Source organism: Plecotus auritus (genome assembly GCF_963455305.1).
Source record: "Plecotus auritus genome assembly, chromosome: X".
Lineage (NCBI taxonomy): Eukaryota > Metazoa > Chordata > Mammalia > Chiroptera > Vespertilionidae > Plecotus > Plecotus auritus.
This window is the reverse complement of record NC_137784.1, coordinates 132999776-133011045: the sequence shown is the minus strand read 5'-3', so window position 1 is coordinate 133011045 and position 11270 is coordinate 132999776. Positions and strand designations below refer to the sequence as shown.

At 48.9% G+C, this 11270-nt stretch overlaps 1 pseudogene across 1 annotated transcript; it reads right to left on the bottom strand.

Moving 5' to 3' along the window:
* Positions 1-3120: 3120 nt before the first annotated feature.
* Positions 3121-5652, bottom strand: LOC308240320 (olfactory receptor 10V1-like; annotated as a pseudogene). The gene is made up of 3 exons: positions 5544-5652; positions 4564-4656; positions 3121-3885 (listed from the first exon to the last, which is right to left on the bottom strand). The product of its transcript is annotated as an olfactory receptor 10V1-like (transcript).
* Positions 5653-11270: the final 5618 nt, after the last annotated feature.

Here is an 11270-nt window from a genome sequence, read left to right as displayed (position 1 = left end):
GTGGGCATCAATTACATTTGTAAACAGAAAAAAATTAAGTTATTCAGTAATTGTTGTTCAGAGAAACTTCGAATTAGTTCCCAAGTGCACTACTTACCTGAAGTTAGAATTATCCTCGTCTATTCACTGGGGGCCCATCTTTCCTTTGAAAGTGCGTGTACTTGGCCCTTCTCTTGATGCAGGTAGGAGGACTGTGATGAAGTCCCTGAAGTCACGGAGCCTGGGGACCCAGCCTAATGACTGTGGGGCCCGTGTGGCACAGCCCTGCTGTCCTCATCACTTTGAGCTGCTTCCCAAGAGCAATCCTTTCTAAACTCCACACATAATACCCATGCGACATGGACAGTTATTCCTCTAGAGGCAACTGCAAGTTTGCTGTCATCAGCATTTCATCAGGATGACACAAGGTAATATTTTGCTCTTCTAATCCTTCCAAGTACTCCAGTACACGTGCACCTGTGTGCATGAGCAAGAAGCACATGCACACGCAGCTACATACTCAGGAGGCGCTCAGCACATCCAGCCTCTCATCTCCATAGCGCCAGGTCTACCTATAACCCTCTGGCTGCATGGCAGTTAAAGCTTTCACATTCGTAAAACAAAGAGGACTTGTATGGAATGCAATAAATATATCTAAAAACATATTAGGCATGAACCATGATGACTTGTCCAAATAGATGAGTGTCCATGCACCCTTTTTAAGGGCATCATATGGCCCAGCAGCTCAGGGCCCATATGGGGCTGCAGTGGGGTATTGTGGGCAACAAACAGCTACCGTTTTGGTCGCTGTCTGTCTCCCTCTCACTCTTGAACTCTATCTTGGTAGCCATATGGAATCAATTTACTGATCACCGCCTTCCCCGGGATCCACCTGGAGTCGCCATTTAAGTTTCCTGCAGGACCTCCTCAGGGAGTCAGCCCCCCAAACCTTCCAGGCTGCAGCCTCTCCCAGCTCTGAGGGCACCGAAGGAAGTGCATCCTGAGGGTGAGGGAGCAACATGGAAGGACCCAGTACCCCACCAGCTCACTAATCCCTGTTTCCATTGATCAGCAGCCTGTATGCCAGGCGCTGCCCAAGCATCACTTTCCATGCTTTGTCCACGAATCCTCACCACAATCCCAGAAGATGGGGAATAGCATTGCCCCATTGGATAGCAACATGAGCCTGTCTTTGGTACAGCACCCATGGCACTGACTGTGCCCAGGAATCTGCTGGTGTGTAAGCTCCTGGACAGAGCTTAGGGGATCCTTCTGACCAAAAAGCAAGCAGGGCTGGCACTAGAAAAAATGATCTACGTGGTTCCTGTCCTCCCAGATCTGGCACTGCCATTGAGGAGTGCCCCTCTGGTGGGTCTGGGGCCTCTTTGCTGTGGAAGATGGGGCCATCGCCTAGGCATCCTGAGGTGGGTAGGAGGAGCTGCAAATCGAGGAGACAGGCAAGGTTGGAAATAGCTGATGCTCACAGGGTTTTTCTGTGTCAGTAAGGAATGCTTTGGGGGCTTAAACTATAAGGAAATGTATTGTTGACTGAATGTGAAGTCCAGAGGGAGAGGGTCATCATGCTGGCTTACTTGTCCAATGAAGGGTCATCAAGGACCCAGTCAGTCCCCCATTCCTGACCCTTTTAGCAGAATGTGGGTGTTCCTAGGTTTGTGGTGGGACACGTCACTCCTTCCTATGACTAGCTGGTAACAATTGTGTTAAATAAAGTTGTTTTGGTGCCTAATCCCCCAGGCCAATTTGTGAGCTCCTTGAGGGCAGGGTCTGTGTTGCTTTTTGTAGCCCCAGTGCTATGCCCAGTGCCTGTTACACACAAGGTGCCCAATCATTCATTCATTCATTTACTCATTCAACAATTCTTTTTTGCTAAGTGCTATGATGGAGGAGAATCCAGGGATCCATGGCACATGCCCAGCCTGTGGGGTGGGAGTGGGGTCAGCAAAGACTCTCCGGAGGTCTTTACATCTGACACGAGTCCCTGAACACAGAGGCCTCAGCTCAGCAGGGTTGAAGGCTTTCATTCATTAGCAACCAGGGTCGGAAGGTAAGCCAAAGCTCATGGGCTCACAGTTTGATTACTGCTTACTGAGTACCTGTTACATGCCAGGTCTCTGGTAACAGAGATTAATCATACCTCTTGCCGGCAAGTGCCCCAGGCCAGTCGGGGACAAATCATTTCAGTGCTGGGTGAGGAGTGAGCACTTGCTGCCATGGTGGAGAGGCATCTCCCCAAGCAGGGCAGGTCAGGCAGGAGGAAGGGCAGTGAGCACAGGCTACCAGGAGCAGGTGGCCCTTTAAGCAATGCAAGGAGGAGTCACCTGGCCCAGAGGCTGGACGGGTGGGCAGTGAGTGAAATGCCTCAGCGAGGATGGTGAGCTGATGGGGCAGAGCAGGTCACAGGCCCCCAGGGCTGCTGCTGTTTGGTTTGCACTGTTTATCTCAAGTGATCGCTACGTCGTTCTGTGGTGATGCAGGGTTCTGTTTCTGGGAGGCTCTGCCTTTCCACATCCTCACTTTACCTAGTTTGGGCTTGGGATCCCCTTAAATTTATCCTCGCTAACTCTTTGTTCAGAGAAGTGGTGCCTTAAAATTTTGTTTGGGCATCTCATGACCTTTTTATTTTTTTTATGTTTAGAGATAGTGATATAGAGAGGGAAAAACAGAGAGAAATACCAATAGGAGAGAAACACATCAATTAGTTGCCTCCTGCATGAGCCCCGACCAAGGCTCAGGCCAGGGAGGAGCCTGCAACTGAAGTGCCCTTGACTGGAATCAAACCCAGGAACCTTCGTTCTGCAGGCTGATGGTCTATCCACTCAGCCAAAACAGCTAAGGCTCATGACCTTTTCCTGTCAGTATCCATACCACTGACAGTGTCCCAGATGATGAACGTAATTGTCTGAGAAGGGACAGCAAAATACCCCTGAACGGCTGCGTTTTGGAAAGCCTCAGGATTTGTTCCATCTCTGTGACCATAGAAAAGGTGTGGTAAGGTTCAGGTGCATGCAGAACCATGGAGCAGCCCTCAGAGGGGGGATGGAGCCGCAAGGTGTGCAGTGAGATGACCCACTGGGTTCTTGTAAGGGGCCAGGTTAGTCCTGGTGGACTCCACTTTGCCCTTCACCTGGCTTTAGGCTGCCGCCTCATCTGGTTAGAGCTCTCCAGGAGTCTCCTGAGGGCACCCTTGACTTCCTTGTTCCTGAGGCTATAGATCATGGGGTAGAGCATGGGAGTTACATTGGTGTAGATTAAGGACACGATCTTGTCCTGTTCTGGGGTGTAGCATGACTTGGGGCGAATGTAGATGAATATTGCACAGCCATAGTGCAGAAGAGAGACCAGCAGGTGCCCGGCACAGGTGGAGAAGGCTTTGCTCCTGCCCTGGGCTGAGTGGATGCTGAGGATGGCGGTGATAATGAATCCGTAGGAGAGCAGTATCAGTAAGAAGGGAATCAACAGGATGAGCATGCAGACCACGAAGACTGCAATCTCATTGGCTCGTGTGTCTGAGCAGGCCAGGAAGAGCACAGCAGGGATGTCACAGAAGAAATGATTGATCTCATGGGACTGACAGAAAGGCAAGAGGAATATTAGTGTGGTAAGAGTGAGTGAGAGTGCAAAGCCACCGATGCATGCCAGAGCCAGCATCTGCAGACAGAGGGCCCTGGTGATGATGAGTGTGTAGCGCAGGGGCTTGCAGATGGCCACGAAGCGGACATAGGCCTCACAGCTAGGAGGAAACACTCTGCTCCTCCCAGAGCGATGAAGAGGTGCATTTGCAATGCGCAGCCGAGCATGGGCATCTGCTGGCTGCGGGTCAGGAAATTGGCCAGCATGTTGGGGACAATGACCAATATATAGCAAATGTATTTATATACTAGTGGCCTGGTGCACGAAATTTGTGAACATTAAAAGGGAATTAATTAGAGGAAATATTTTAATATTGCTATTTGCCCTTTCTCTATAATAGAAGTGTCAGAGATGAAAGAAAATTTGTAAAATGTATATGAAAATCTCCCTCCTGTCAGAGTTTGGGGCCCTCTGCGGGACCCAGACTCAAGTTCCCGCCCACCTGTGCATGCCTGGAAATGGCGTGAGACCCAGACCTGGCCGGCTCCACCCCCGTCAAGCGCCTCAGAGTGGGGGGCACAGCCTCAGGTCCCAGAGTCTGGCCTCAGGTCCCCTGACCTGGGCGCCAGGGTGGGGGTGCAGCTTCAGGTCCCCCGGCCTGGCCTCAGGTCCCTGGGCACGAGGGCACGAGGGCGCGAGGGCACGAAGGCATGATGACTATTGCATATTAGCTCTTTATTATATAGGATTTTAAAAATATTTTTATCGATTTCAGAGAGGAAGGGAGAGGGAGAGACAGAAACATCAATGATGAGAGAGAATCACTGATCAGCTGCCTCCTGCACGCCTCCCACTGGGGGTTGAGCCCACAACCCGTGCATGTGCCCTTGACTGGAATAGAACCTGGAACCCTTCAGTCCGCATGCCCACGCTCTATCCACTGAGGCAAACGAGCCAGGGCAATATATAGCAAACTTAAATGATGGACAGATTCAAAGAAAGAAATCCAGGGGGGTCTGGAGGCAGGAGTCAATGAGAGTGATGAGCACAATGGTTGTGTGGCCTGCTAGGGCAGCCGTGGGCAAACTACGGCCCGTGGGCCGGATCCGACCCGTTCGGCTGTTCTATCCGGCCCGTGGAGCCGAAAGAGCAGAGGGTTCTCTTGCTCTCCCCTCCGCTCCTTCACCAGCAGCAGTGTTAATATGGCAACATAGGAAACACGGCCGCAGCTCCTTCTTCTGAGTGGGCGGATTTATATCCGCCCATTCAGTAGAAGGAACAACCTCTCAATCTTCCAGAGGCTCCTTGTAATGCCCGCGGACGCGTCCCCCGACATCACCCTGGGAATGCGTAGACACGTTATCGTGGTGATGTAGGGAGACACGCCCCTGGAGAGCACAGTATCAGAGCATTAGCTAAAAAGGAGACCAACAACACTGTTCCCACTGAAGTTGATGTTTTCAAGACCAAAAACCTTTCAACCCAGTCTACATTGCCATCTACATCTACGTCCTGGGCATAATTTGGAAGTTGCACTAAAGAAAATGTTTAATTTACTGTTTACACATTTTGTTCTTTTCTATTTGTTTTAGTTTTAAATTATTTTATTATATTTAAGTTTAATTTGAAAGGCTTTTGTACCTTTCCTTTGTTAGGCAATTTTATTTTGCCTTTGCCATTTTCAATATAAGGTATGTTATTGTGCTATGATTCCTCCATTTTTTGAAGTTTCAAATTATAATAATTAGTGTTTACATTTTTCTTGTTAAAATGTTTGAAATGAATAAAACTATTGAAATAAAAAAAAGACCGTACCCTTTTATGTAATGATGTTTACTTTGAATTTATATTAGTTCACACAAACACTCCATCCATGCTTTTGTTCCAGCCCTCCGGTCCAGTTTAAGAACCCATTGTGGCCCTCGAGTCAAAAAGTTTGCCCATCCCTGTGCTAGGGTGACAAGATGCATGACTAAAAAGAGTCCAAAAAAAGGAAAAAAGAGATTTGCAGTTCAGCCCGATCCCCAAAGCCCAAGTAATAAACTCTGAGCTTAAGGTGTGGTTTTTCTGCAGTGCGGCCATCCTGTATTCCCCTGTAGAACTCCTGGGCTGGAAAAGGCAGTTTTCTTGCAATTTTCTAAATTGTGGGAGACTCTGCAGCCCTTTCCACAGATGGGAGTGTAGCCACCTCTCCAGGGTCTCCAAGCCACTTTGCCAGGCTTAGCTCTGGTCTAAGTTCATGAGCTTCTTACATTCTGCCCTCTTCTCACTGAGAATAAAGAACTGCTGACTGATTTAACTCAGGACTCCATAAACTATGGCCTCAGGCCTGAATGCAGCCGGCCAGTAAATTGTGTTGGAGCAGCTTGGTCCACATCCTGGTTAGGCCAGCTTTCCCGCCACAACTGCAGAGGCCAGTGGTCGCCAAGGATCACGTGGCCTGCAAAGCTGAAACTATTTCCTGTGTTAACCTACACATAAAAGGCCTTTCAAAGTGAAAGGCAACTAACATTTATTTGAGGCCAAAAGAATAGCTGTTCAGGAAAGCACTGATTCAGGCAAATAGTGTTCCAATTAGGAGTCAAAGGGAGAGGGTCTTTCTGAGAAAGGCCGGGGAACAATTACATCCACAGAAAGGTGGCATTTCTATTGGTGCGGATAACAAAACATAGTGATGTTTATGCTTAATGATGTTTTAACTTTTCAGTCCCAGTAGTCATAATACCTGCTTTCTTATGTGTTTTTTTAAAAATATATTTCTTTATTGATTTCAGAGAGGAAGGGAGAGGAGAAATAGAAACATCAGTGATGAGAGAGAACCATCAATTGGCCGCCTCCTGCATGCCCCCCACTGGGGATCGAGCCTGCAACCCAGGCATGTGCCCCTGGCTGGAATCGAACCCAGGACCCTTCAGTCTGCAGGCTGACACTCTATCCACTGAGACAAGCCGGCCAGGGCCTTTCTTATGTGTTTTTTGTTTAATCCTCACCTGAGGATATTTTTTCCCTTTTCTTTTCTGGGAAATTGGAAGGCAGGGAGGGCAGGGGAGAGAGAGCTAGAGCTAGAGTGAGAGGGAGAGAAAGAGACATCAATTTGAGAGAACATATTCACTGGTTACCTCCCACACACACTCCAACCGGGGAAGGGAGTGAACCCGAAACCCAGGTACCTGCCCTTTACCTGGAATCGCACCCTGGAGACTTCGGTGCACAGGCCAATGCTCTCATCACAGAGTATCACTGGCCAGGGCTCTTGTTATGTTTGTAAACAGTTCTTTGGCACACAAGGTTACCCTAGGCCCCGTCCAAAGGCTAATTTGCCCGGTTTTAACATTCCAATGGTTTCAAGCAAAAGATGGGTGAAGGGGCTCCATTTTTAAAAAAATTATCTTTATTGATCAAAGTATCACAGATGTCCCCTTTTTCCCCTTTGACTACCTCCACCCCACAGCCCCCCACTATTGAATGTGTCCATGGGTTATTCTTATCTATATATATAAAACCCTAATATGCAAATAGACTGAATGGCGGAACAACCAAATCTACTAAACAACCAGTCGCTATGACATGCGCTGAGCACCAGGGGACGTGCGTGGAACATGGCAGGCATCGGCCACAGCAGAATGGTGGAGCAGGTGAACAGGGGCTCCACAACAAGGCAGGGCACCAGTCACGGTCATTGGGGCAAGCCTCTGGTGGTTACTGAAAATTCTTTGCTCCTGCATGCCAAGGTTCCTCCGGGTGCTCGCACTTGGTGCTGGTGCCAGAGCTGCCACTCAGACCTATTGCTGGTGCCCGGTGCCGGCCCCAATCGCTCAGCACCTCACAGGGTGTGAGCAGTGGCTGCTGGCCACAATTGTCCCTGAGGGCTTCTCCACCTCCTCCTGCTCCTGAGGGGTGATCAGGGCAGTAACCACCACTCACACCTGCTGACAGCACCGGCCGCACTTGTACCTGCTGCTGGCGCCAGCCCCAATCACTCCACACCATCAGCGAGTGCGAATGGGGCCAGAGCTGTCAGCACATGGGAGTGGTGGTGGTGGGAGCGGGGCTGCCGGCATACAGGAGATTGGGGGGGCGCAACAGGAGGGGCTGAGTGGGGGTGGGGAGGATGGGCCGATACCCACCCCTGTGCCCACAACAGCCTCACAGCCCACAGTTCCTTTCAAAGTGCACAAATTTGTGTACAGGACCCCTAGTATTCATATAAGTTCTTTGGTTAATCTCTTCCAACCTCCTCCTGCCCTCCTTCCCGCTGAGATTCATCAGTCTGTTCCATGCTTCCATTACTCTGCATCTGTTTTGTTCATCAGTTTATTTTGTTCATAATCTTCCACATTAAGTGAGATCATGTGATACTTGTCTTTCTCTGACTTATTACGCTTAGCATAATACCTTCCCAGTCCCTCCATACTGTCTTAAAGGTTAAGAGATCCTTCTTTTTTACTGCTGCATAGTATTCCACTGTGTAAATGTACCACAGCTTTTTGGTGTGTGTGTGTGTGTGCATCGGGGTGCATATATTCTTTCGGATTGGTGTTTAATGTGGCTCCATTTACATTATTTTGGACACCTGTATGACATGTCACAGAAAAGTTTTCCAAACTTGCCCACTGCCTGTTTGCATCCTCTGCCCATTTGCCTAGTGGGTTGTTAGTCTCCTTGGGGAATAGAGGCTTGCAATTATTTTCTGGCTTGAATACTTCCTGTTCATTACTATATCTAGTCATCAGAAGACCAGGACGGAGAGGCTGCTACTTCAAGCTTTGGAGGTGAGAAACTGAGGCACAGAGGCAGAGGCCCCCAAGGAGGTGGGGCAAGAGCTTCTGAACCTGGAATTCAGCACCCCTCCCCTCACAATCACCTCAACAGTGGCTTAATTCAGAGAGGATAAGACATGTTTGCATGTGTAAAAAATCCTACGGACAAAAAAGAAAAATGACATTTAAAAAATCACTATCATTTATAATGATATCCTAAAACATGAAATATTTGGTGATGCACTTAATAAAATATGTGCAAAACATACACATAGAAACCTTAAAATGATTGACAAGAGAAAGTGAAGAAAACCTACATAAGTGTAAAAAATATGTCATGTTCATGGACTGGAAGACCCATTATTCTATAAATTTTGTATTAAGCTAACAAAAATCCTGAATTTGCAGAAATTGACAAACTGATTCCAGCATGTATATGGAAATGCCAAGAACCTAGAATGGAGAATCAAACATGAAAAAGAATAAAGTTGGAAGATATAAGTGTGACTAAATGAGAATACAGACAAAATGAAAAGCTCATACTTTGCTGGTGGGAATGTAAGTTGGCATAATTATATTGAAAAAACAGTTCTTCAGTTTCTTATATAGTTAAATTTCCACTTAACCGTATGACCCAACAAGGTCATGTCTGCTATTTACCTGATAAAACCATTTGTCTTCACAAAGACTGGTACATAAACTTTTGTATCAAGTCTATTAATAATAAGCCCAATTTGAAAACAACCCAAATGTCCATCAACAGGTGAATGGTTACACAGATAATGATACATTTGTGCGTGGAACAGCACTCAGCAATAAAGAGGGACGGAGGAGTGACTGCTGCTGGGAATTCCCCCAGGGCTGGGCCCCACCGTCTCTGCAGATTCAGATGCAGCAGCAGGTAGAGACCAGAGAGAAGACAGGCCAGGACTAGCCAGAGGCGCCTGAGTCACTCCCAGAACTCGATAACAGGGGACCAGGGCTCAGCAAGCTAGTGTTACATGAGGGTGGCCAGGCCGGTGCCTCAGGCGGCTCTGAGGCTCACCTGCAACCTTGGGGCGGGGCCAAATAGCGGGAAACAGTCACGTTCCCAGCAGCCTCAGTACAGCAGGCCCCTCTTGCCAGGAAACAAGTGAGTGGGGGTCTGTTTGCGCAGGCTCACTGGGTTGCATAGCGCTCCTAGGGGCAGAGCTTCCTGCGGGGGTCCTCATTGGCTAAGCTGTCTCTGGGTCTATGCGCCAAGATGGCCTGAACCAGTCGCACTCCCTCTGAATCCAAAGGGGTGGTTTGCGCAGACAGGCGCCCTGGAGAAGCCTAGTTGCGTGTGTGCGTGAAAGGGTGGGACTTCCTGCGAAAGCCTCAGTCCCTCATTCGTGGGCGGAGGGGGCCGTCATCTTTAAGTTGGAGTCAGAGGGGTGCAGGGTCTTTGCAGCAGCCACGCAGGCTGCAGGCAAAGATGCGGGTGGTACAGCTGGTGCAGGGGGTAGACTCGGAGGCCCTGGAGACCAGGGTGGAACTGGAGACCCTAACAGCCATGGTCTCCCCAGCGATCTGGAAGGCCAGTGTGGTCCTGGCGGCTCTACTAATCCTGGCTGTCCCGACACCCAGAGTGGCCCTTGCAGCCCTCCTGGCCAGGGTGACACTGGTGCCCCCAACAGTCAGGGTGGCCTTGCTTTCCCGGGTGGCCAGGAGATGAGGAAACGGTGGGACCAGCAGCCATAGGTGCTCCCACTGTGGCACGGGCACTCCATGTTTCTGGGCCAGGTAGACATGCAACATCAGTGGCTGCAGGACCAGGAAACCGAACGATGGTCTTGCATCCTTTCCGAAGATGCCTTGAGGACTGGTAGCCCAAGGGTGGCTCAGGGACATCCTACAAGCCCAGGGCTGGCTTTTGGGGACAGGGCACAGGGCAGCCTGGGGACGATAAAAATGGAAGCAGCAAGGGGACCTGGGGTAGCCGGGTGGGAGGGGAGTGGACAGCTGAGGAGGCTGAAGGGTAGGGAAGTGGTGGAGGTTGGACAGGATGAACTGAGTGAGAAGGGACGCAGGCCAAGGTGGCCTGAGCTGGGGGCGTTGGGAGGAGTTGTGGGTGAACAACTTGAGGGGAAGCCTGATGTGGAGGCCAGCCTCTGAGGTATAAGGAAGCCGGGGGTACTGGAAAATTCAGCTGTACAATGACATTATTGTACTGCTTTTATGCATCCAATGACATGTGTTTAAAGTTTTTCTTAGAACGAGGAAAAGCTCATATGGGAAATGAACATAGCTCAGAAAGAATTTAATCCTGATATTGCAAAAAATACACATTGCATGTTATTTTTGTGCATTTAATATATAAATGCAACTATAAAACTAAGAAAATATTCCCAAATACCAGCAGCTGTTAATGCTGAAATGGCAGGACACAGCCCATTTTCATTTTCTTCCACTTCCTAACTTGTCTTTAACTGACTAGAGTAACTGAATTGCACATCTCCGCTCCAATCCAGGGTCAAAGGAAGTAAATGAGGAGGATCAGGTAACTGAAAACACACTCAGAGGAGAATAGCCATTCACTTTTATTTTCTGCTGTAACAAACAATTTAGAAACCCCCCTCCAGCAACAGGGAAACAATAGAATTGAAAGTAACAAAGGGGCACAGTGCAAGCAAACAATTAGGCTCCCCTAATGAAATGCAGCTTCTGTAGGATTCCTTGCCCCAGGGAAGGATGCACTACCTAGGGAGGGACTCTAGGGAGGGAATCTAGGGAGGGACTCTAGGGAGGGACTCTAGGTTAGTCCTAGCCCCTTTTCAGACATGAGCGGGAAATGCGCTTCATGGTTGGAATCAATTGGTCAAGGTCACGGAGACAGGAGCAGAGAGAAATTCCCACTTGTTCAGGGTCTTCAGCACTCAGTTGGCTAAATGAGGACAAAAGAAAATCAAGTTATGTGAT